The 23,812-nt window shown below is 38.4% G+C and overlaps 3 non-coding genes across 3 annotated transcripts; 2 read left to right on the top strand and 1 right to left on the bottom strand.

Annotated features, from left to right (window-relative positions):
* Nucleotides 1-2,777: 2,777 nt before the first annotated feature.
* LOC112788105 (small nucleolar RNA R71) lies at nucleotides 2,778-2,885 on the top strand. Its single transcript, XR_003195484.1, has one exon. It is a non-coding gene; the product is annotated as a small nucleolar RNA R71 (small nucleolar RNA).
* Nucleotides 2,886-14,464: 11,579 nt separating this feature from the next.
* Nucleotides 14,465-14,572, top strand: LOC112787316 (small nucleolar RNA R71). Its single transcript, XR_003194735.1, has one exon. It is a non-coding gene; the product is annotated as a small nucleolar RNA R71 (small nucleolar RNA).
* Nucleotides 14,573-18,860: 4,288 nt separating this feature from the next.
* Nucleotides 18,861-18,968, bottom strand: LOC112788633 (small nucleolar RNA R71). The gene has a single exon (XR_003195990.1). It is a non-coding gene; the product is annotated as a small nucleolar RNA R71 (small nucleolar RNA).
* Between the last annotated feature and the right edge of the window lie 4,844 nt (nucleotides 18,969-23,812).

Genomic DNA, 23,812 nt, shown 5'->3' with positions numbered 1-23,812 from the left:
TCCATTACAGAGAGAGGCATGAGGTTTATATTTGACCCCAGGTCACACAGAGCCTTCTCAAAGGTCATGGTGCCTATGGTACAAGGTATTGAGAACTTTCCAGGATCCTGTCTCTTCTGAGGTAATCTCTGCCTAGTCAAGTCATCCAGTTCTTTGGTGAGTAAGGGAGGTTCATCCTCCCAAGTCTCATTACCAAATAACTTGGCATTTAGCTTCATGATTGTTCCAAGGTACTTGGCAACTTACTCTTTAGTAACATCTTCATCCTCTTCAAAGGAGGAATACTCATCAGAGCGTATGAATGGCAGAAGTAAATTCAATGGAATCTTTATGGTCTCTGTATGAGCCTTAGATTCCCATGGTTCCTCATTAGGGAACTCCTTGGAGGCCAGTGGACGTCCATTGAGGTCTTCCTCAGTGGAAATCACTGCCTTTCCCTCCTCTATGCATTCGGCCATGTGGGACGTGTTTATGGCCTTGCATTCTCTCTTTGGGTTCTCTTTTGTATTGCTTAGGAGAGTACTAGGAGGGAGTTCAGTAATTTTCTTACTCAGCTGACCCACTTGTGCCTCCAAATTTCTAATAGAGGACCTTGTTTCAGTCATGAAACTTTGAGTGGTCTTAGATAGATCAGAGACTACAGTTTCTAAGTCAGAGTGGCTCTGCTTAGAATTTTCTGTCTGTTGCTGAGAAGATGATGGAAAAGACTTGCTGTTGCTAAACCTATTTCTTCTACCATTACTGTTGTTGAAGCCTTGTTGAGGCCTCTGTTGGTCCTTCCATGAGAGATTTGGATGATTTCTCCATGTAGGATTATAGGTGTTTCCATAGGGTTCTCCCATGTAATTCACCTCTTCCATTGCTGGGTTCTTGATGAGCGGATATTTTATACGCTTTTTGGGGTTAATTTCATATAGTTTTTAGTATGTTTTAGTTAGTTTTTAGTTTATTTTCATTATTTTCTAGGCAAAATTCATATTTCTGGACTTTACTATGAGTTTGTGTGTTTTTCTGTAATTTCAGGTATTTTCTGGCTGAAATTGAGGGAGCTGAGCAAAAATCTGATTCAGGCTGAAAAAGGACTGCTGATGCTGTTGGATCCTGACCTCTCTGCACTCGGAATGGAATTTCTGGAGCTACAGGAGTCCAATTGACGCGCTTCCAATTGCGTTGGAAAGTAGACATCCAGGGCTTTTCAGCAATATATAATAGTCCATACTTTGCTCAAGGATATACGACGTAAACTGGCGTTCAACGCCAGTTCCATGTTGCAGTCTGGTGTCCAGCGCCAGAAACACGTTACAAGTTGGAGTTCAACGCCAGAAACAGGTTACAGCCTGGCGTTGAACGCCCAAAACAGCCCAGACACGTGAGAAGCTTTAGTCTCAGCCCCAGCACACACCAAGTGGGCCCCAGAAGTGGATTTCTGCACTATCTATCATAGTTTACTCATTTTCTGTAAACCTAGGTTACTAGTTTAGTATTTAAACAACTTTTAGAGATTTATTTTGTATCTCATGATATTCTAGATCTGAACTTTGTACTCTTTGACGACATGAGTCTCTAAACTCTATTGTTAGGGGTGAGGAGCTCTGTTGTGTCTCGATGAATTAATGCAAGTATTTCTGTTTTCCATTCAAACATGCGTGTTCCTATCTAAGATATCCATTCGCACTTCAACATGAATGTGATGAACGTGACAATCATTATCATTCCCCCACGAACGCGTGCCTGACAACCACTTCCTTTCCACCCTAGAATGAATGAATATCTCTTGGATCTCTTAATCAGAATCTTCGTGGTATAAGCTAGATTGAGGGCAGCATTCAAGAGAATCCGGAAAGTCTAAACCTTGTCTGTGGTATTCCGAGTAGGATCCAGGGATTGAATGACTGTGACGAGCTTCAAACTCGCGAGTGCTGGGCGTAGTGACAGACGCAAAAGGATAGTAAATCCTATTCCGGTACGATTGAGAACCTGCAGATGATTAGCCGTGCGGTGACAGCGCACCTGGACCCTTTTCACTGAAAGGAAGGATGGTAGCCATTGACAATGGTGATCCACCAACACACAGCTTGCCATAGAAGGACGTGCGTGCATGAACAAGAAGATAGAGGAAAGCAGAAATTCAGAAGACAAAGCATCTCCAAAACTCCAACATATTCTCCATTACTGCATACAAGTATAATTTGTGTTCTGCCTTTTACTTTTTACAATTCAAACTAAAAATTATTATTGATATTATATCCTGACTAAGAGTTACAAGATAACCATAGCTTGCTTCAAGCCAACAATCTCCGTGGGATCGACCCTTACTCACGTAAGGTATTACTTGGACGACCCAGTGCACTTGCTGGTTAGTTGTGCGAAGTTGTAAGAGAGTAATGTGAACATTGACATCACAATTTCGTGCACCAGTTCTTAGGATCATAAGCTTCTCCTTCAGATGAAGCTTCTTTGGTACTGCCAGTTGCTGCTTGCATGCTAGACAGACTCTGAGAAATCATATTGAATTGCTGAGTCAATATTTTGTTCTGAGCCAATATGGCATTCAGAGTATCAATCTCAAGAACTCCTTTCTTCTGATTTGTCCCATTATTCACAGGGTTCCTTTCAGAAGTGTACATGAATTGGTTATTTGCAACCATCTCAATGAGTTCCTGAGCTTCTGCAGTCGTCTTCTTCAGATGAAGAGATCCTCCAGCAGAGCTGTCCAATGACATCTTGGACAGTTCAGACAGACCATCATAGTAGATACCTATGATGCTCCATTCAGAAAGCATGTCAGAAGGACACCTTCTGATCAATTGCTTGTATCTTTCCCAAGCTTCATAGAGGGATTCACCTTCCTTCTGTCTGAAGGTCTGGACCTCCACTCTTAGCTTACTCAATTTTTGAGGTGGAAAGAATTTGGCCAGAAAAGCATTGACCAGCTTTTCCCAAGAGTTCAGGCTTTCCTTAAGTTGTGAATCCAACCATATCCTAGCTTTGTCTCTTACAGCAAAAGGGAAGAGCATAAATCTGTAGACCTCATGATCAACCCCATTGGTCTTGACAGTGTCACAGATTTGCAAGAATTCAGCTAAGAATTGATGAGGATCTTCCAATAGAAGTCCATGAAACTTGCAATTCTGTTGCATTAGAGAAACTAATTGAGGCTTTAGCTCAAAGTTGTTTGCTCCAATGGTAGGGATAGAGATGCTTCTCCCATAGAAGTCGGGAGTAGGTGCAATAAAGTCACCAAGCACCTTCCTTGCATTGTTGGCATTGTTGTTGTTTTCGGCTGCCATGGCTTCTTCTTGTTTTCGGCTGCCATCAGCTTCAACAAGAATGCTTTTGTCCTTGCTCCTGCTCATATGAAAGAGAGGAGAAGAAAGTATGGAATCCTCTATGTCACAGTATAGAGATTCCTTGAGATGTCAGAGGAAAAGAAGAATAGAAGGAGGAGGTAGAAAGGAGGGAATTCGAACTTATAGAGAGAGGGAGTCCGAATTGCACATTGAGGAAGAGTGCTAGTCCCTTAAATAGAAGAAGGTGAGAAGGGGGAAAAAGAATTTTCGAAATTAAATTTTGAAAGATTTTGAAAAATTATGAAAATTTGAAAAAGATTTGAATTGAAAACAAAATATTCCCTCTTGTGCCATCCTGGCGTTAAACGCCCAGAATGGTATCCATTCTGGCGTTTAACGCCCAAAATACTACCTTTTTGGGCATTTAACGCCCAACCAGGTACCCTGGCTGGCGTTTAAACGCCAGTTTTCCTTCCTCACTGGGCGTTTTAAACGCCCAGTGATGAGCGGATAATTTATACGCTTTTTGGCATTGTTTTTACATAGTTTTTAGTATAATTTAGTTAGATTTTAGTATATTTTTATTATTTTTTCACATTTCTGGACTTTACTATGAGTTTGTGTATTTTTCTGTGATTTCAGGTATTTTCTGGCTGAAATTGAGGGACTTGAGCAAAAATCAGATTCAGAGGTTGAAGAAGGACTGCAGATGCTGCTGGATTCTGACCTCCCTGCACTCAAAGTGGATTTTCTGGAGCTAAAGAACTTCAAATGGCGTGCTCTCAATTGCGTTGGAAAGTAGACATCCAGGGATTTCCAGCAATATATAATAGTCCATACTTTGTCCGAGATTAGACGATGCAAACTGGCGTTCAATGCCAGTTCCATGCTGCATTCTGGAGTTAAACGCCAGAAACAGGTTGCAAAGTGGAGTTAAACGCCAGAAACAGGTTACAAACTGGCGTTCAACTCCAAGAGAAGCCTCTACACGTGTAAAGCTCAATGCTTAGCCCAAGCACACACCAAGTGGGCCCTGGAAGTGGATTTCTGCATCATTTACTCATTTCTGTAAATCCTAGTAACTAGTTTAGCATAAATAGGACTTTTTACTATTGTATTTACATCTTTGGATTATCTCTTGATCCTTTGATCATGTTTAGGGGGCTGGCCTCTCGGCCATGCCTGGACCTTGATCACTTATGTATTTTCAACGGTAGAGTTTCTACACACCAAAGATTAAGGTGTGGAACTCTGCTGTTCCTCATGAATTAATACAAAGTACTATCATTTTTCTATTCAATTCAAGCTTATTCCGATTCTAAGATATTCATTCACACCTCAATATGAATGTGATGATCGTGACAGTCATCATCATTCCCAACCTATGAACGCGTGCCTGACAACCACTTCCGTTCTACCTTAGATTGAATGAGTATCTCTGGGATTCCTTAATCAGAATCTTCGTGGTATAAGTTTGAATCCATGGACGGCCATTCTTGAGATCCGGAAAGTCTAAACCTTGTCTGTGGTATTCCGAGTAGGATCTGGGAAGGGATGGCTGCGACGAGCTTCAAACTCGCGAGTGCTGGGCGTAGTGACAGACGCAAAAGGATCAATGGATCCTATTCCAGTATGATCGAGAACCGACAGATGATTAGCCATGCAGTGACAGCGCATTGGACCATTTTCAATGAGAGGACAGGATGTAGCCATTGATAACGGTGATGCCTAACATACAGCTTGCCATAGAAAGGAGTATGAATGATTGGATGAAGACAACAGGAAAGCAGAGATTCAGGAGGAATGAAAGCATCTTCATACGCTTATCTGAAATTCTCACCAATGAATTACATAAGTATCTCTATCTTTAAATTTACGTTTTATTTATCTTTTAATTATTAAATCTCCATAACCATATGAATCTGCCTGACTGAGATTTGCAAGATGACCATAGCTTGCTTCAAGCCGACAATCTCCGTGGGATCGACCCTTACTCACGTAAGGTTTATTACTTGGACGACCCAGTGCACTTGCTGGTTAGTTGTGCGAAGTTGTGACAAAGTGTGATTCACGTTTGAGAGCACCAAGTCTTTGGAGCCATTGTTGATGATCACAATTTTGTGCACCAAGTTTTTGGCGCCGTTGCCGGGGATTGTTCGAGTTTGGACAACTGACGATTCATCTTGTTGCTCAGATTAGGTAATTTTATTTTAATTTTAAGCTTTTTGTTTTTATTATTTCTATTTTCGAAAAAAAAACTTTTATTTTCAAAAATATATTTTTCTTCAGAATTTTTAAGAATGAATTCTAGAGTTTCATGAAGCATGTTGAAGCCTGGCTGGCTGTAAAGCCATGTCTAATTCATTTGGACCGAGGCTTCCACTTATCAGCATATGAAGTTGGATGAAGTATCAGCTGTTGTATGTCTGATTTGTATCTGCTGAAGCTTAGCTGGCCATTGGCCATGTCTAGTGTTTTGGACTGGAGCTTTCACTGAAAGTTTGGCTGGCTAGTGAGCCATGTCTAATTCCTGGACCGGAGCTTTAGACTAACATTGCAGATTCCTGGAATTCTCATTAGAAATTTTGAAATCCTTATTTTTTTTTCCAAATGATTTTCGAAAAATACCAAAAAAATTTTAATAAAATCATAAAATCAAAAAAATATTTTATGTTTCTTGTTTGAGTCTTATGTCAAATTTTAAGTTTGGTGTCAATTGCATGTTTTTAAAACTCTTGCATTTTTCGAAAATCCATGCATAGCATTCTTCATGATCTTCAAGTTGTTCTTGGTAAGTCTTCTTGTTTGATCTTTAAGGTAGCGTTTGTTTTGAGGTACTGAGACAGAGACTGAGAGACTGAGACTCAGTATCGTGTTTGTTAGTTCAGAGACTGGTACTAAAATTTCTGTCTCTGTCTCTAAAATTTCAGTATTTCAGTACCTCCAAAAAGTAGGGACACAGGGGACTGAAATTTTTAGAGATGGAGACTGAAACTTTAATAACATTTTATACCTAAAATACTTTCATTTTAATTAATTAATTTCAATTTTACCCTTTGTGCAAATTAAATTAGAGTTTCATTCTTGTTCAATTCCTGTCTCCCATTTTGCACCAAACAGAATACTGAGATTTATTTCAATCCCTGTCTCTTAGTCTCTATCTCTCAGTCTCAGTCTTTCCGTCCTACCTAAAATTTCTTGTTTTGTGTCTTTTCTTGTTTTTCATATGCATTCTTGAATTCTTAGTGTCTAAATATGAAAAATTTCTAAGTTTGGTGTCTTGCATGTTTTCTTTTATTGAAAATTTTTCAAAAATACATACTTGATGTTCATCATGATCTTCAAAGTGTTCTTGGTGTTCATCTTTGCATTCAAAGTGTTCTTGCATGTTTCCTTTGTTTTGATCCATAATTTTAATGTTTGGAGTCTTTTTGTTGTTTTTCTCTTTCGTCATTAAAAATTCAAAAATAAAAAAATATCTTTCCCTTATTTCACTCATAATTTTCGAAAATTTGATTTGATCTAGTCAAAAGTTTTAAAAATTTAGTTGTTTCTTATGAGTCAAATCAAATTTTCAATTTAAAAATTCTATCTTTTTCAAATCTTTTTCAAAATTCAAATCTTTTTCATTTTTCTTTCATAATTTTCGAAAATTTTTAAAATCAATTTTCAAAATCTTTTTCTTATTTTTATTTCATGTTTCCAAAATTAATGCTAACAATTAATGTGATTGATTCAAAATTTTTAAGTTGTTACTTGCCTAGTAAGAAAGGTTCAATCTTTAAATTTCAAAATCATATCTTTTTGTTTCTTGTTAGTCAAGTAATCAACTTTAATTTTCAAAATCAAATCTTTTTAAATTTCTTTTTCAAATCTTTTTCAAAATAAGTTTCAATCACATCTTTTTCAAAATCAATTTCAAAATCTTTTCTAACTTCTTTTCTAACTTCCTATCTTTTCAAAATTTGATTTTCAAATCTTTTTCAATTAACTACTTGACTTTTTGTTTGATTTTAAAAGTTTACTATTTCAATCATATCTTTTTCAAAACTACCTAACTAACTCTCTCTCTCTCTAATTTTCGAAAATCACCTTTATCTTTTTCAAAATTCCTTTTTAAATTAACTAATTGTTTTAAATTTAATTTAATTTGATTTAATTTTTCCTTTCTTAATTTTCGAATTTTTAATTTTAATTCTAATTTAAAAACAAAAATACTTTTATTTTATTTTATCTAATTTTCGAAAATTCTTCTCCCTCACCTCCTTCTATTTATTTATTTATTTACTAACACTCATCTTCATCTAAGAATTCAAACCTACTCCTCACCCTTGTGTTTGGATTCTCCTTCTTCTATTCATATATTCTTCTACTCACATAAAGGAATCTCTATACTGTGACATAGAGGATTCCATATTTTCTGTTCTCTTCTTTTTCATATGAGCAGGAACAAGGACAACAACATTCTTGTTGAAGCTGATCCTGAACATGAAAGAACTCTGAAGAGGAAGCTAAGGGAAGCTAAAGCACAACTCTCTGGAGAAAATCTGACAGAAATTTTTGAAAAAGAAGGAGACATGGCCGAAAATAATAACAATGCAAGGAAGATGCTTGGTGACTTCACTGCACCAAATTCCAATTTACATGGAAGAAGCATCTCAATCCCTGCAATTGGAGCAAACAACTTTGAGCTGAAACCTCAATTAGTTTCTCTGATGCAACAGAACTGCAAGTTTCATGGACTTCCATCAGAAGATCCTTTTCAGTTCTTAACTGGTGCGCAGAAACCTCAATTAGTTTCTCAATACGCACGTTCATAATCTTAGTTCTTTGTCACAACTTCGCACAACTAACCAGCAAGTGCACTGGGTCGTCCAAGTAATAAACCTTATGTGAGTAAGGGTCGATCCCACGGAGATTGTCGGCTTGAAGCAAGCTATGGTCACCTTGTAAATCTCAGTCAGGCGGATTCAAATGGTTGTAGAGAATTGATAATTAAAACATAATTAAAATATAAACTAGGATAGAGATACTTATGTAATTCATTGGTGAGAATTTCAGATAAGCGTATAGAGATGCTTTCGTTTCTCCTGAACCTCTGCTTTCCTACTGTCTTCATCCAATCATTCCTACTCCCTTCCATGGCAAGCTGTATGTTAGGCATCACCGTTGCCAATGGCTACATCCTGTCCTCTCAGTGAAAATGATCCAATGCGCTGTCACTGCATGGCTAATCATTTGTCGGTTCTCGATCATACTGGAATAGGATCCATTGATCCTTTTGCGTCTGTCACTACGCCCAGCACTCGCGAGTTTGAAGCTCGTCGCAGCCATTCCTTCCTAGATCCTACTCGGAATACCACAGACAAGGTTTAGACTTTCCGGATCTCAAGAATAGCCGTCCATGGGTTCTAACTTATACCACGAAGATTCTAATATCTCAGACTCGGTCCTCTGTATTAGATATCTAAGAGATATTCATTCTAGCTTGTTTGCATGTAGAACGGAAGTGTTTGTCAGGCACGCATTCGTAAGTGAGAATGATGATGAGCGTCACATAATCATCACATTCATCATGTTCTTGGGTGCGAATGAACATCTTATAATAGGAATAAGCTTGAATTAAATAGAAAAATAATAGTACTTTGCATTAATTCATGAGGAACAACAGAGCTCTACACCTTAATCTATGATGTGTAGAAACTCTACCGTTGAAAATACATAAGAACAAGGTCCAGGCATGGCCGAATGGCCAGCCTCCATAATCTAAGAACTAAACGTCCAGAGATGTAAATACAATAGTGAAAAGTCCTATTTATGCTAAACTAGTTACTAGGGTTTACAGAAATGAGTAAATAATGCAGAAATCCACTTCCGGAGCCCACTTGGTGTGTGCTTGGGCTGAGCATTGAGCTTTACACGTGTAGAGGCTTCTTTTGGAGTTGAACACCAGTTTGTAACCTATTTCTGGCGTTTAGCTCCACTTTGCATCCTGTTTCTGGCGTTTAACTCCAGAATGAAGCATGGAACTGGCGTTGAACGCCAGTTTGCGTCATCTAAACTCGGGCAAAGTATGGACTATTACATATTTCTGGAAAGCCTTGGATGTCTACTTTCCAACGCAACTAAGAGCGTGCCATTTGGAGTTCTGTAGCTCCAGAAAATCCACTTTGCGTGCAGGGAGGTCAGAATCCAGCAGCATCTGCAGTCCTTCTTCAACCTCTGAATCTGATTTTTGCTCAAGTCCCTCAATTTCAGCCAGAAAATACCTGAAATCACAGAAAAACACACAAACTCATAGTAAAGTCTAGAAATGTAATTTTTATTTAAAAACTAATAAAAATATACTGAAAACTAACTAAATCATACTAAAAATCATGTAAAAACAATGCCAAAAAGCGTATAAATTATCCGCTCATCACAACACCAAACTTAAATTGTTGCTTGTCCCCAAGCAACTAAAAATAAAATAGGATAAAAAGAAGAGAATATACTATAAATTCCAAAATATCAATGAAACTTAGCTCCAATCAGATGAGCGGGACTAGTAGCTTTTTGCCTCTTGAATAGTTTTGGCATCTCACTTTATCCATTGAAGTTTAGAATGATTGGTATCTATAGGAACTTAGAATTTAGATAGTGTTATTGATTCTCCTAGTTCAGTATGTTGATTCTTGAACACAGCTACTTTATGAGTCTTGGCCGTGGCCCTAAGCACTTTGTTTTCCAGTATTACCACCGGATACATAAATGCCACAGACACATAACTGGGTGAACCTTTTCAGATTGTGACTCAGCTTTACTAAAGTCCCCAATTAGAGGTGTCCAGGGTTCTTAAGCACACTCTTCTTTTGCTTTGGACCTTGACTTTAACCGCTCAGTCTCAAGTTTTCACTTGACACCTTCACGCCACAAGCACATGGTTAGGGACAGCTTGATTTAGCCGCTTAGGCCAGGATTTTATTCCTTTAGGCCCTCCTATCCACTGATGCTCAAAGCCTTGGATCCTTTTTATTACCCTTGCCTTTTGGTTTTAAGGGCTATTGGCTTTTTGCTCTTGCCTTTTGGTTTAAAGAGCTTTTGGCTTTTTCTGCTTGCTTTTTCTTTTTCTTTCTCCTTTTTTTTTTCTGCAAGCTTTTGTATTCACTGCTTTTTCTTGCTTCAAGAATCATTTTTATGATTTTTCAGATCATTAAATAACATTTCTCCTTTTTCCTTATTCTTCAAGAGCCAACATATTTAACATTCATAAACAACAAATTCAAAAGACATATGCACTGTTCAAGCATTCATTCAGAAAACAAAAAGTATTGTCACCACATCAAAATAATTAAACTAGTTTCAAGGATGAATTTGAAACCATGTACTTCTTGTTCTTTTGTAATTAAAACATTTTTCATTTAAGAGAGGTGATGGATTCATAGGACATTTATAGCTTTAAGACATAGACACTTAAACACTAATGATCATCTAGTAAATACACAAACATAAATAAAACATAAAGCATAATAAACAAAAAACAGAAAGTAAGAACAAGGAGATTAAGGAATGGGTCCACCTTAGTGTGGGTGACGTCTTCCTCTTCTTGAAGAACCAATGGTGCTCTTGAGCTCCTCTATATCTCTTCCTTGTCTTTGTTGCTCCATCCCTAGTGATTTTGGTGCTCCTATCCTTAGTTGCTCCCAATAGTTGTGTGGAGGGAAATGTATCCCTTGAGGTATCTCAAGGATTTCATGGTGGGGAATTTCCTCATGCTCTTGCTGAGGTCCATGATCTCTTGTTTGCTCCATCCTTTTCTTAGTGATGGGCTTGTCCTCTTCAATGAGGATGTCTCCCTCTATGTCAATTCCAGCCGAATTGCAGAGGTGGCATATGAGGTGAGGAAAGGCTAACCTTGCCCAAGTGGAGGACTTGTCAGCCACCTTGTAAAGTTCTCGAGGTATAATCTCATGAACTTCCACCTCCTCTCCAATCATGATACTATGGATCATGATGGCTCAGTCTATAGTAACTTCAGACCGGTTACTAGTAGGAATGATTGAGCGTTGAATGAACTCTAACCATCCCCTAGCCACTGGTTTGAGGTCATGCCTTTTTAATTGAACCGGCTTGCCTCTTGAGTCAATTTTCGATTGAGCTCCTTCTACACATATGTCCATGAGGACTTGGTCCAACCTTTGATCAAAGTTGACCCTTCTTGTGTAGGGGCGTGCGTTCTCTTCCATCATTGGCAAGTTGAACGCCAGCCTTACATTTTCCGGACTGAAGTCTAAGTATTTCCCCCGAACCATGGTGAGCCAATGCTTTGGATTCGGGTTCACACTTTGATCATGGTTCCTAGTGATCCATGCGTTTGCATAGAACTCTTGGACCATTAAGATCCCGACTTGTTGAATGGAGTTGGTGAGAACTTCCCAACCTCTTCTTCGGATCTCATGTCGGATCTCCGGATACTCATTCTTTTTGAGCTTGAAAGGAACCTCAGGGATCACTTTCTTCTTAGCCACAACTTCATAGAAGTGGTCTTGATGGACCTTTGAGATGAATCTCTCCATCTCCCATGACTCAGAGATGGAAGCAATTGCCTTTCCTTTCCTCTTTCTTGAGGTTTCTCTGGCCTTAGGTGCCATTAATGGTTATGGAAAAACAAAAAGCAATGCTTTTACCACACCAAACTTAAAAGGTTTACTTGTCCCCGAGCAAAAGAAGAAAGAAAGTAGTAGAAGAAGAAGAAAATGGAGGAGATAGGGGAAGAAGATGTATTCGGCCAAGGAGAAGAAGAGAGGGTTGCTTTGTGTGAAAATGAAGAAGGAGTGAGGGGTTTATATAGGAGTGAGGGGGGTTGTAGGGTTCGGCCATTAGGGTTGGGTTTGGGAGGGAAAAATAGTTTGAATTTTGAAGGTAGGTGGGGTTTATGGGGAAGAGAGGATGGATGTGAGTGGTGAAGAGGTGATGGGAAAGAGTGATTGAGGTGATTGGTGAAGGGTATTTGGGGAAGAGAGTTACGAAAAGGTGTGAAGAGGAGAGAAGAAGATGTGGGGATCCTGTGGGGTCCACAGATCAAGTGGGGTCAAGGACTTAGCATCCCTACTCCAATTAGGCGTGTAAAACGCCCTTGCTGTGCAATCCTGGCGTTTAACGCCAGACTGCTGCCTGTTTTTGGCGTTTAACGCCAGGTAGATGCTTGTTTCTGGCGTTAAACACCAGCTTGGTGCTTGTTTCTGGTGTTAAACGCCAGACAGATGCTTGTTTCTGGCGTTTAAACGCCAGACTGCTCTCCTCCAGGGTGTGCTATTTTCAATGCTGTTTTTCATTCTGTTTTTGATTTTTTAGTAGTTTTTGTGACTTCACATGATCATCAACCTAATAAAACACGAAATAACAAAAAGAAAATAAAATAGATATGATTAAATAACATTGGGTTGCCTCCCAATAAGCGCTTCTTTAATGTCAATAGCTTGACAGTGAGCTCTCATGGAGCCTCACAGATAATCAGAGCAAGGTTGGAACCTCCCAATACCAAACTTAGAGTTTGAATGTGGGGGTTCAACACCAAACTTAGTGTTTGGTTGTGGCCTTCCAACACCAAACTTAGAGTTTGACTGTGGGGGTTTTGGTTGACTCTGCAGTGAGAGAAGCTTTTCATGCTTCCTCTCCATGGTTACAGAAGGAGATCCTTGAGTCTTAAACACAAGGTTGTCCTCATTCAGTTAAAGGACCAATTCTCCTCTGTCCACATCAATCACAGCTCTTGCTGTGGCTAGGAAGGGTCTTCCAAGGATGATGGATTCATCCTCTTCCTTCCCAGTGTCTAGGATTATGAAATCAGCAGGGATGTAAAGGCCTTCAACCTTTACTAACACGTCCTCTACTTATCCATAAGCCTGTTTTCTTGAGTTGTCTGCCATCTCTAATGAGATTCTGGCAGCTTGCACCTCAAAGATCCCAAGTTTTTCCATTACAGAGAGTGGCATTAAGTTTATTCCTGACCCTAGGTCACACAGAGCCTTTTCAAAGGTTATGGTGCCTATGTTACAGGGAATTAGGAATTTACCAGGATTCTGTTTCTTTTGAGGTAAATTCTGCCTATCCAATGCATTTAGTTCATTGGTGAGCAAGGGAGGTTCATCTTCCCAAGTCTCATTACCAAATAATTTGGCATTCAGCTTCATGATTGCACCAAGGTACTTAGCAACTTGCTCTTCAGTAATTTCTTCATCCTCTTCAGAGGACGAATACTCATCAGAGCTCATGAAGGGCAGAAGGAGGTTCAATGGAATCTCTATGGTCTCTAATTGAGCCTCAGATTCCTTTGGTTCCTCGAAGGGAAACTCCTTAGTGGTCACTGGACGTCCCAGGAGGTCTTCCTCACTAGGATTCACGTCCTCCTCCTCCCTTGTAGGTTCGGCCATGATGGTTAAATCAATGGCCTTGCACTCTCTCTTTGGATTTTCTTCTGTATTGCTTGGGAGAGTACTAGGAGGAGTTTCAGTGACTCTTTTACTCAGCTGGCCCACTTGTGCCTCCAAATTTCTAATGGAAGACCTTGTTTCATTCATGAAACTTATAGTGGCCTTAGATAGATCAGAGACTATATTTGCTAAGCTATATGGATTCTGCTCAGAATTCTCTGTCTGATGCTGAGTGGATGATGAAAAAGGCTTGCTATTGCTAAACCTATTTCTTCCACCATTATTGAAGCCTTGTTGAGGCTTTTGTTGATCCTTCCATGAGAAATTTGGATGATTTCTCCATGAGGGATTATAGGTGTTTCCATAGAGTTCACCCATGTAATTCACCTTTGCTATTGCAGGGTTCTCAGGATCATAAGCTTCTTCTTCAGAAGATGCCTCTTTAGTACTGTTGGATGATTCCTTCAATCCATTCAGACTCTGAGAGATCATATTGACTTGCTGAGTCAATATTTTATTCTGAGCCAATATGGCATTCAGAGTATTAATTTCAAGAACTCCCTTCCTTTGAGGTGTCTCATTACTCACAGGATTCCTTTCAGAAGTGTACATGGACTGGTTATTTGCAACCATGTCAATGAGTTCCTGAGCTTCTGCAGGCGTTTTCTTTAGGTGAATGGATCCACTTGCAGAATGGTCCAATGACATCTTTGATAATTCAAACAGACCATCATAGAATATATCCAGGATGGTCCATTCTGAAAGCATGTCAGAAGGACACTTTTTGGTCAGTTCCTTGTATCTTTCCCAAGCTTCATAGAGGGATTCACCTTCTTTCTATCTGAAGGTTTGAACATCCACTCTAAGCTTGCTAAGCTTTTGAGGAGGAAAGAACTTGGCTAAGAAAGACGTGACCAGCTTATCCCAAGAGTTCAGGCTATCCTTAGGTGGAGAGTCCAACCATATTCTAGCTCTGTCTCTTACAGCAAATGGGAAAAGCATAAGCCTGTAGACCTCAGGATCAACCCCATTGGTCTTAACAGTATCACAGATTTGCAAGAATTCAGTTAAGAACTGAAAAGGATCTTCTGATGGAAGTCCATGAAACTTGCAGTTTTGTTGCATCAGAGAAACTAATTGAGGTTTTAGCTCAAAATTGTTTGCTCTAATGGCAGGGATTGAGATGCTTCTTCCATGTAAATTAGAATTTGGTGCAGTAAAGTCACCAAGCATCTTCCTTGCATTGTTGTTATTTTTGGCCATGTCTCCTTCTTTTTCGAAAATTTCTGTCAGATTTTCTCCAAAGAGTTGTGCTTCAGCTTCCCTTAGCTTCCTCTTCAGAGTCATTTCAGGTTCAGGATCAGCTTCAACAAGAATATTCTTATCCTTGTTCCTGCTCATATGAAAAAGAAGAAAACACAAAATAAAATATGGAATCCTCTATGTCACAGTATAGAGATTCCTTTATGTGAGTAGAAGAAGAAAAGAATAGAAGAAGAGAAATTCGAACACCAAGAGGAAGAGAGGGTTCGAATTTTGAGATGAAGAGAAGTGTTAGTAAATAAATAAAATAATTAGAAAGAGATGAGGGGGAGAGAATAATTTTCGAAAATAATTGAGAAGAAAAGAAAAATATTTTTGTTTTTAATTTAAAATTAAAGTTAAAATTCGAAAATTAAAGATAAAAATGAAATTAAATTAAATTTAAAACAATTAATTAATTAAAAAGGAATTTTGAAAAAGAGGAAGGTGATTTTCGAAAATTAGAGATAGAGAGTTAGTTAGGTAGTTTTGAAAAAGATATGATTGAAACAAAAAGATAGGATTAGTTTGAAAAAGATTTGAAAATCAATTTTAAAAAGATAAGAGGTTAGAAAAGATTTTGAAATTGATTTTAAAAAAGATGTGATTGAAACTTATTTTGAAAAAGATTTGAAAAAGAAATTTAAAAAGATTTGATTTTTGAAATCAAAGTTGATTACTTGACTAACAAGAAACTAAAAAGATATGATTCTAGAGTTTAAAGATTGAACCTTTCTTACTAGGCAAGTAACAGACTTAAAAAATTTTGAATCAATCACATTAATTGTTAGCATTAATTTCGAAAATATGAAACAAAAATAAGAAAAAGATTTTTGAAAATCATTTTGAAATTTTTGAAAATCATAAAAGAAAAATGGGAAAGATTTGATTTTTGAAAAAGATTTGAAAAAAAAGATAGAATTTTTAAATTGAAAATTTGATTTGACTCATAAGAAACAACTAAATTTTAAAAAGTTTTGAAAAAGTCAACTCAAATTTTCGAAAATTTATGAGAGAAAAAGGGAAAGATATTTTTTTATTTTTGAATTTTAATGATGAGAGAGAAAAACACAAAAAATGACTCAAAACATGAAAATGCAAGATCAAAACACATAATGTCAAGATGAACATCAAGAACATATTTTTGAAAATTTTTAAGAAAAGAAAACATGCAAGACACCAAACTTAGAAATTTTTAATATTTAGACTCTAAGAATTCAAGAATGCATATGAAAAACAAGAAAAGACACAAAACAAGAAAATATGAAGATCAAACAAGAAGACTTGTCAAGAACAACTTGAAGATCATGAAGAATGCAATGCATGAATTTTTCGAAAAAATGCACAAATTTTAAAAACATGCAATTGACACCAAACTTAAAAATTGACACTAGACTCAAACAAGAAACACAAAATATTTTTTTATTTTTATAATTTTATAAAATTTTTTGGATTTTTCGAAAATTAATTGGAAAAAGAAAAATAAGGATTTCAAAATTTTTAATAGGAATTCCAGGAATCTTGCAATGTTAGTCTAAAGCTCCAGTCCAGGAATTAGACATGGCTTACTAGCCAGCCAAGCTTTCAGTGAAAGCTCCAGTCCAAAACACTAGACATGGCCAATGGCCAGCCAAGCTTCAGCAGAACATTACATTCAATAATTAATTTGCTAAGAAAGACAAAGAAGCTCTTCTCTTGAGTATAAGTGAAACCTCGGTCCAAAAGAAGTTAGACATGGCTTTACAGCCAGCCAGGATTCAACATATCCCATGAAATTCAAGAATTCCTTCTTAAAAATTCTAAAGAAAAATATATTTTTGAAAAGATTTATTTTTATTTTTTCGAAAATAAAGGACAAATTTTTGAAATATTTTTTTGAAAAATTTTTGAAAATAAAACAAAAAGAAGATTACCTAATCTGAGCAACAAGATGAACCGTCAGTTGTCCAAACTCGAACAATCCCCAGCAACGGCGCCAAAAACTTGGTGCGCAGAAATCGTGACGGTTCCATTCCTTGGTAACGGCGCTAAAAACTCAATACGCACGTTCATAATCTTAGTTCTTTGTCACAACTTCGCACAACTAACCAGCAAGTGCACTGGGTCATCCAAGTAATAAACCTTACGTGAGTAAGGGTCGATCCCACGGAGATTGTCGGCTTGAAGCAAGCTATGATCACCTTGTAAATCTCAGTCAGGTAGATTCAAATGGTTGTAGAGAATTGATAATTAAAACATAATTAAAATATAAATTAGGATAGAGATACTTATGTAATTCATTGGTGAGAATTTCAGATAAGCGTATAGAGATGCTTTCGTTTCTCCTGAACCTCTGCTTTCCTGCTGTCGTCATCCAATCATTCCTACTCTCTTCCATGGCAAGCTGTATGTTAGGTATCACCGTTGTCAATGGCTACATCCTATCCTCTCAGTGAAAATGGTCCAATGCGCTGTCACTGCATGGCTAATCATCTGTCGGTTCTCGATCATACTGGAATAGGATCCAATGATCCTTTTGCGTCTGTCACTACGCCCAGCACTCGCGAGTTTGAAGCTCGTCGCAGCCATCCCTTCCTAGATCCTACTCGGAATACCACAGACAAGGTTTAGACTTTTCGGATCTCAAGAATATCCATCCATGGGTTCTAACTTATACCACGAAGATTCTAATATCTCGGACTCGGTCCTCTGTATTAGATATCTAAGAGATATTCATTCTAGCTTGTTTGCATGTAGAACGGAAGTGTTTGTCAGGCACGCATTCGTAAGTGAGAATGATGATGAGCGTCACATAATCATCACATTCATCATGTTCTTGGGTGCGAATGAACATCTTAGAATAGGAATAAGCTTGAATTGAATAGAAAAACAATAGTACTTTGCATTAATTCATGAGGAACAGCAGAGCTCCACACCTTAATCTATGATGTGTAGAAACTCTACCGTTGAAAATACATAAGAACAAGGTCCAGGCATGGCCGAATGGCCAGCCTCCATGATCTAAGAACTAAACATCCAGAAATGTTAATACAATAGTAAAAAGTCCTATTTATGCTAAACTAGTTACTAGGCTTTACAGAAATGAGTAAATGATGCAGAAATCTACTTCCGGGGCCCACTTGGTGTGTGCTTGGGCTGAGCATTGAGCTTTACACATGTATAGGCTTCTCTTGGAGTTGAACGCCAGTTTGTAACCTGTTTTTGGCATTTAACTCCACTTTGCAACCTGTTTCTGGCGTTTAACTCCAGAATGTAGCATGGAACTGGCGTTGAACGCCAGTTTGTGTCGTCTAAACCGGGGCAAAGTATGGACTATTATAATTTTCTGGAAAGCCCTGGATGTCTACTTTCCAACGCAGTTGAGAGCGCGCCATTTGGAGTTCTGTAGCTCCAGAAAATCCACTTTGCGTGCAGGGAGGTCAGAATCCAGCAGCATCTGCAGTCCTTCTTCAACCTCTGAATCTGATTCTTGCTCAAGTCCCTCAATTTCAGCCAGAAAATATCTGAAATCACAGAAAAATACACAAACTCATAGTAAAGTCCAGAAATGTGATTTTTATTTAAAAACTAATAAAAATATACTGAAAACTAACTAAATCATACTGAAAACTATGTAAAAATAATGCCAAGAAGCGTATAAATTATCCACTCATCATTAACTAAATTCTTGCAGATCTGTAATACTGTTAAGACCAATGGAGTTGATCCCGAGGTCTACAGGCTTATGCTTTTCCCTTTTGCTATAAGAGACAGAGCTAGAATATGGTTGGACTCTCATCCTAAGGATAGCCTGAACTCTTGGGATAAGCTGGTCACGGCTTTCTTAGCCAAGTTCTTTCCTCCTCAAAAGCTTAGCAAGCTTAGAGTGGATGTTTAAACCTTCAAACAGAAGGAAGGTGAATCCCTCTATGAATCTTGAGAGAGATACAAGGAACTGACCAAAAAGTGTCCTTCTGACATGCTTTCAGAATGGACCATCCTGGATATATTCTATGATGGTCTGTCTAAATTATCAAAGATGTCATTGGACCATTCTGCAGGTGGATCCATTCACCTAAAGAAAATGCCTGCAGAAGCTCAAGAACTCATTGACATGGTTGCAAATAACCAGTTCATGTACACTTCTGAAAGGAATCCTGTGAATAATGGGACGCCTCAGAGGAAATGAGTTCTTGAAATTGATATTCTGAATACCATATTGGCTCAGAATAAAATATTGACTCAGCAAGTCAATATGATCTCTGAGAGTCTGAATGGATTGAAGGAATCATCCAACAGTACTAAAGAGGCATCTTCTGAAGAAGAAGCTTATGATCCTGAGAACCCTGCAATAGCAGAGGTGAATTACATGGGTGAACCCTATGGAAACACCTATAATCCCTCATGGAGAAATCATCTAAATTTCTCATGGAAGGATTGACAAAAGCCTTAACAAGGCTTTAATAATGGTGGAAGAAACATGTTTAGCAATAGCAAACCTTTTCCATCATCCACTCAGCAACAGACAGAGAATTCTGAGCAGAATCCATCTAGCTTAGCAAATATAGTCTCTAATCTATCTAAGGCCACTGTGAGTTTCATGAATGAAACAAGGTCCTCCATTAGGAATTTGGAGGCACAAGTGGGCCAGCTGAGTAACAGAGTCACTGAAATCCCTCCAAGTACTCTCCCAAGCAATACAGAAGAAAATCCAAAAAGAGAGTGCAAGGCCATAGCCTTACATGATGTGGCCGAACCCAAAGAGGAGGAGGAGAACGTGAATCCTAGTGAGGAAGACCTCCTGGGACATTCAGTGACCAATAAGGAGTATCCCTTTGAGGAACCAAAGGAATCTGAGGCTCATCTAGAGACCGTAGAGATTCCATTGAACCTCCTTCTGCCCTTCATGAGCTCTGATGAGTATTCTTCCTCTGAAGAGGATGAAGACATTACTGAAGAACAAGTTGCTAAATACCTTGGTGCAATCATGAAGCTAAATGCCAAATTATTTGGTAATGAGACTTGGGAAGATGAACCTCCCTTGCTCACCAATGAACTAAATGCATTGGATAGGCAGAAATTACCTCAAAAGAAACAGGATCCAGGAAAATTCTTAATACCTTGTACCATAGGCACCATGACCTTTGAGAAGGCTCTGTGTGACATGGGGTCAGGAATAAACTTAATGCCACTCTCTGTAATGGAGAAACTTGGGATCTTTGAGGTGCAAGCTGCCAGAATCTCATTAGAGATGGCAGATAACTCAAGAAAATAGGCTTATGGACAAGTAGAGGACGTGTTAGTAAAGGTTGAAGGCCTTTACATCCCTGCTGATTTCATAATCCTAGACACTGGGAAGGATGAGGATGAATCCATCATCCTTGGAAGACCCTTCCTAGCCACAGCAAGAGCTGTGATTGATGTGGACAGAGGAGAGTTGGTCCTCCAACTGAATGAGGACAACCTTGTCTTTGAAACTCAAGGATCTCCTTCTGTAACCATGGAGAGGAAGCATGAAAAGCTTCTCTCACTGCAGAGTCAACCAAAGCCCCCACAGTCAAACTCTAAGTTTGGTGTTGGGAGGCCACAACCAAACACTAAGTTTGGTGTTAAACCCCCACATTCAAACTCTAAGTTTGATGTTGGGAGGTTCCAACCTTGCTCTGATTATCTGTGAGGCTCCATGAGAGCTCACTGTCAAGCTATTGACATTAAAGAAGCGCTTGTTGGGAGGCAACCCAATGTTATTTAATCATATCTATTTTATTTTCTTTTTGTTATTTCGTGTTTTATTAGGTTGATGATCATGTGAAGTCACAAAAACTACTGAAAAATCAAAAACAGAATGAAAAATAGCATTGAAAACAGCACACCCTGGAGGAGAGCAGTCTGGCGTTTAAACGCCAGAAACAAGCATCTGTTTGGCGTTTAACACCAGAAACAGGCTACATTTAGGCGTTTAACGCCAGAAACAAGCAGCAATCTGGCGTTAAACGCCAGGATCGCATAGCAAGGGCGTTTTACACGCCTAATTTGAGCAGGGATGTTAAGTCCTTTGCCCCACTGGATCTGTGGACCCCACAGGATCCCCACCACTTCTTCTCTCCTCTTTCCACCTTTTCATAACACTCTTCCATAAATACCCTTCACCAATCACCTCCATTACTCCTCCAAAACCATGATACAACCCACCTACACCCACCCACTCAAATTCAAACCATCACTCCTTCCTTTTCACACATCATAACCACCTAAAAACCCCCTGGCCGAACCATTCTCATACTTCCATCTCCTCCATCTCTTCTTCTTCTCATCTTTCCTTTCTTCTTTTGCTCGGGGACGAGCAAACCTTTTAAGTTTGGTGTGGTAAAAGCATTGCTTTTTGTTTTTCCATAACCATTAATGGCACCTAAGGCCAGAGAAACCTCAAGGGATGCACTTTCCTCCATAAAACTATTGGGAAAAAATCAACACCTCCCTAGGAGAATTAAGTTCCAATATAGGACAACTAAGGGTGGAGCACCAAGAGCACTCCATCATCCTCCATGAGATTAGAGAAGATCAAAGAGCCATGAGGGAGAAGCAACAAAGGCAAGGAAGAGATATAGAGGAGCTCAAAAGCACCATTGGTTCTTCAATAAAAGGAAGACGCCACCCTCACTAAGGTGGACTCATTCCTTAATCTCCTTATCCATTTATTTTACTGTTTTTCGATTTTTGAGCCTTATGTTTTATTGATGTTTGTGTCTTTACTATATGATTATTAGTGTTTAAGTGTCTATGTCTTAAAGCTATGAATGTCCTATTACTCCATCACCTCTCTTAAATGAAAAATGTTTTAATTACAAAAGAACAAGAAGTACATGGTTTCGAATTCATCCTTGAAACTAGTTTAATTATTTTGATATGGTGACAATACTTTTTGTTTTCTGAATGAATGCTTGAACAGTGCATATGTCTTTTGAAGTTGATGTTTATGAATGTTAAATATGTTGGCTCTTGAAAGAATGATGAAAAAGGAGACATGTTATTTGATGATCTGAAAAATCATAAAAATGATTCTTGAAGCAAGAAAAAGCAGTGAATACAAAAGCTTGTGAAAAAAAAGAGAAAAGAAAAATGGCGAAAAAAAAAGGAAAAAAAAAGAAAAAGAAAAAGCAAGCAGAAAAAGCCAAAAGCTCTTTAAACCAAAAGGCAAGAGCAAAAAGCCAATAGCCCTTAAAACCAAAAGGCAAGGGTAAATAAAAAGGATCCAAGGCTTTGAGCATCAGTGGATAGGAGGGCCTAAAGGAATAAAATCCTGGCCTAAGCAGCTAAACTAAGCTGTCCCTAACCATGTGCTTGTGGCGTGAAGGTGTCAAGCCAAAAGCTTGAGACTGAGCGGTTAAAGTCGAGGTCCAAAGCTAAAAAAAAAAGTGTGCTTAAGAACCCTGGACACCTCTAATTGGGGACTTTAGCAAAGCTGAGTCACAATCTGAAAAGGTTCACCCAGTTATGTGTCTGTGGTATTTATGTATCCGGTGGTAATACTGGAAAACAAAGTGCTTAGGGCCACAGCCAAGACTCATAAAGTAGCTGATCAACATACTGAACTAGGAGAATCAATAACACTATTTGAACTCTGAGTTCCTATAGATGCCAATCATTCTGAACTTCAATGGATAAAGTGAGATGCCAAAACTATTCAAGAAGCAAAAAGCTACAAGTCCCGCTCATCTGATTGGAGCTAAGTTTCATTGATATTTTGGAATTTATAGTATATTCTCTTCTTTTTATCCTATTTGATTTTCAGTTGCTTGGGGACAAGCAACAATTTAAGTTTGGTGTTGTGATGAGCGGATAATTTAGTTAGTTTTCAGTATATTTTTATTAGTTTTTAAATAAAAATCACATTTTTGGACTTTACTATGAGTTTATGTGTTTTTCTGTGATTTCAGGTATTTTCTGGCTGAAATTGAGGGACTTGAGCAAAAATCAGATTCAGAGGTTGAAGAAGGACTGCAGATGCTGTTGGATTCTGACCTCCCTGCACTCAAAGTGGATTTTATGGAGCTACAGAACTTCAAATGGCACGCTCTGAATTGTGTTGGAAAGTAGACATCCAGGGATTTCCAGCAATATATAATAGTCTATACTTTGTTCGAGTTTAGATGACGCAAACTGGCGTTCAACGCCAGTTTATGCTGCATTCTAGAGTTAAACGCCAGAAACAGGTTGCAAAGTGGAGTTAAACGCCAGAAACAGGTTACAAACTGGCGTTCAACTCCAAGAGAAGCCTCTACACGTGTAAAGCTCAATGCTCAGCCCAAGCACACACCAAGTGGGCCCCGGAAGTGGATTTCTGCATCATTTACTTATTTTTGTAAACCCTAGTAACTAGTTTAGCATAAATAGGACTTTTTACTATTGTATTTACATCTTTGGATTATCTTTTGATCCTTTGATCATGTTTAGGGTGCTGGCCTCTCGGCCATGCCTGGACCTTCATCACTTATGTATTTTCAACGGTAGAGTTTCTACACACCATAGATTAAGATGTGGAGCTCTGCTGTTCCTCATGAATTAATACAAAGTACTATTATTTTTCTATTCAATTCAAGCTTATTCCGATTCTAAGATATTCATTCGCACCTCAATATGAATGTGATGATCGTGACAGTCATCATCATTCCCAACCTATGAACGCGTGTCTGACAACCACTTCCGTTCTACCTTAGATTGAATGAGTATATCTGGGATTCCTTAATCAGAATCTTCGTGGTATAAGTTAGAATCCATGGACGGCCATTCTTGAGATCCAGAAAGTCTAAACCTTGTCTGTGGTATTCC

This window comes from Arachis hypogaea, chromosome 20, assembly GCF_003086295.3.
Source record: "Arachis hypogaea cultivar Tifrunner chromosome 20, arahy.Tifrunner.gnm2.J5K5, whole genome shotgun sequence".
In the NCBI taxonomy this organism is placed as follows: domain Eukaryota; kingdom Viridiplantae; phylum Streptophyta; class Magnoliopsida; order Fabales; family Fabaceae; genus Arachis; species Arachis hypogaea.
The sequence above is the reverse complement of the archived record's forward strand: the minus strand, read 5'-3'. Positions and strand labels throughout refer to the sequence as shown.